The sequence below is a fragment of the Octopus bimaculoides genome, chromosome 12 (genome assembly GCF_001194135.2).
Source record: "Octopus bimaculoides isolate UCB-OBI-ISO-001 chromosome 12, ASM119413v2, whole genome shotgun sequence".
Taxonomy (NCBI): Eukaryota; Metazoa; Mollusca; class Cephalopoda; order Octopoda; family Octopodidae; genus Octopus; species Octopus bimaculoides.
In genome coordinates, this window is record NC_068992.1 from 3917424 (window position 1) to 3919253 (window position 1830).

A 1830-nucleotide genomic window follows, 5' to 3' on the forward strand; every position below is an offset into this window, starting at 1 on the left:
TATATATATATATATATATATATATATGTATGTATGTATGTATATATATATTTATATATTTTTTTTATAGTTTCAGCTTAGAGCATGCACATACATATATATATATGTATGTGTGTGTATCTTTCTGTTTGTGTCTTCCCACCTCCACCACCACCATTTGCCAACCGGTGCTGTTCTTTATGTACCCCGTAACTTGACGGTTCGACGAAAAGAATCCGATACAATAAGTACGAAGCTTTCATAAATAACTACTGGTGGTCGATTTCTTCGACTAAAATTCTCAAGGCGTTGCCCCAGCATGGACGTAGTTTAATGATAGAAACAAGTAAAAGATAAATATACAACATACAAACAAACAAAAAAATGGTTCTCTGTTGAATATATTTATTATAAAAGAATCCATGTTGTTATTTCCTAGCATTCACGTTTCTGGTCTTATGTCCTCCTAATACTGTTCTTTCTTATTAAGTCCAGTCAAAAATTATTCGAGTATTCTTCATTGTAATATTCCTGCCAACTCATATTCATCCATTACTCCTTCCTTCTTCTCCCGCTAATTTTATTCAACCTATTCTCAATATCATCTCCTTCATCGTGTGTTGAACATCACACTAAATTTTATCTTATCACAAAAATCTGTATTCATAGTCGTATCAGCATGTCATATCTTGTAATTCGAGGCCGGTTTTATAGCGTTAAAAAAGACAAGGAAACTGAAAAGAAAACAACAAGAAAAAAATATAACAAAAGAAAACTAGCACCTATAACTAAACCTCAATGACGTCAATATCCAAAATCACGTGATATTGGTTTTCTAAAATTTTTTATTTAGCATGCTTGTTCTGTAGCGTTGCTACTTTTCTCAATGCTTTGGATAATAACCTGTAATATCATATTACAAGTCATAAGAAAATGAAAATGTTACATTCATGTTAACATTCTGTCTTGGCTCAGCATGATGATGATGATGATGATGATGATGATGATGATGATGATGATGATGATGATGATCATTATTAAGACAGCGAGCTGGAGGACAAAGTGCTTTGCGACATTTTCGTACCTCTTTACGTTCTGAGTTCAAAATCCGCCGAGGTCCGCTTTGCCTCTCATTCTTGCGGAAGCTTATAAAACAAGAACCGGTTGAGCACTTGGATCGATGTAACTGACCAGCATCGCTGCCCACAACTTCAGGTCTTTTGCCTAAAATAGAAACGATTATTCATTGACATCATCACCATTATTACATGCTGCTATCATGAATATCCTCCTCCTTCTCTGCCGCCGCCGCCATCCTCATCCTCATCTTCATCCTCATCCTCTTCCTCCTCCTTATTGTTTTTATCATTATTGAGTGAGAGAGCAGCGTATGTCACCAAAGTGACTGCGCGGGTATAATTATGCAAAGCCCAGTATGCCCATCATGACTATCCGTTCGATAAGGGTACATCAAGTACATGCATCACAGCATTATGCATGCGACATGGTGATCTCATATCAAGATAAACAGTGCATGACCTTGCAGGTGAGACCCAGTGAGAATTTTCTTCAGGACCAGTCGCCCATCCAGCTCAAAATGTCCCTGAATAAGAGTTATTTAAGGATGATGAACGAAACACACATGTTACCAGAGGTGAATTATTCAAATTACAATATAGAATTATTCAGATTACAATATAGAATGATGATGAACTAGAACTTCGGACCCTGCCACAAGAATACGTGGAGTTCTTTACTAACCAAGCGACATTGTCAACCTGGTGTACTAACAGAGGCTTATAAAGTATTGATAATCCCTCACTAATAAATCTGTTATATATATATATATAT

At 36.0% G+C, this 1830-nt stretch overlaps 1 long non-coding RNA gene across 7 annotated transcripts in view; it reads right to left on the reverse strand.

The window, feature by feature from the left end:
* LOC128249185 (uncharacterized) overlaps window positions 1–1830 on the reverse strand; it is a 201660-nt gene that overhangs the window by 20645 nt on the left and 179185 nt on the right. For 6 of the 7 annotated variants that reach the window (XR_008265282.1, XR_008265288.1, XR_008265284.1 and 3 more), the window contains one exon: window positions 405–713. The exons of the other annotated variant lie outside the window; for it this stretch is intronic. This is a non-coding gene — a long non-coding RNA (uncharacterized LOC128249185). Of the gene's footprint in view, window positions 1–404; window positions 714–1830 lie in introns of those variants that run through there. 7 annotated transcript variants of the gene reach the window in all.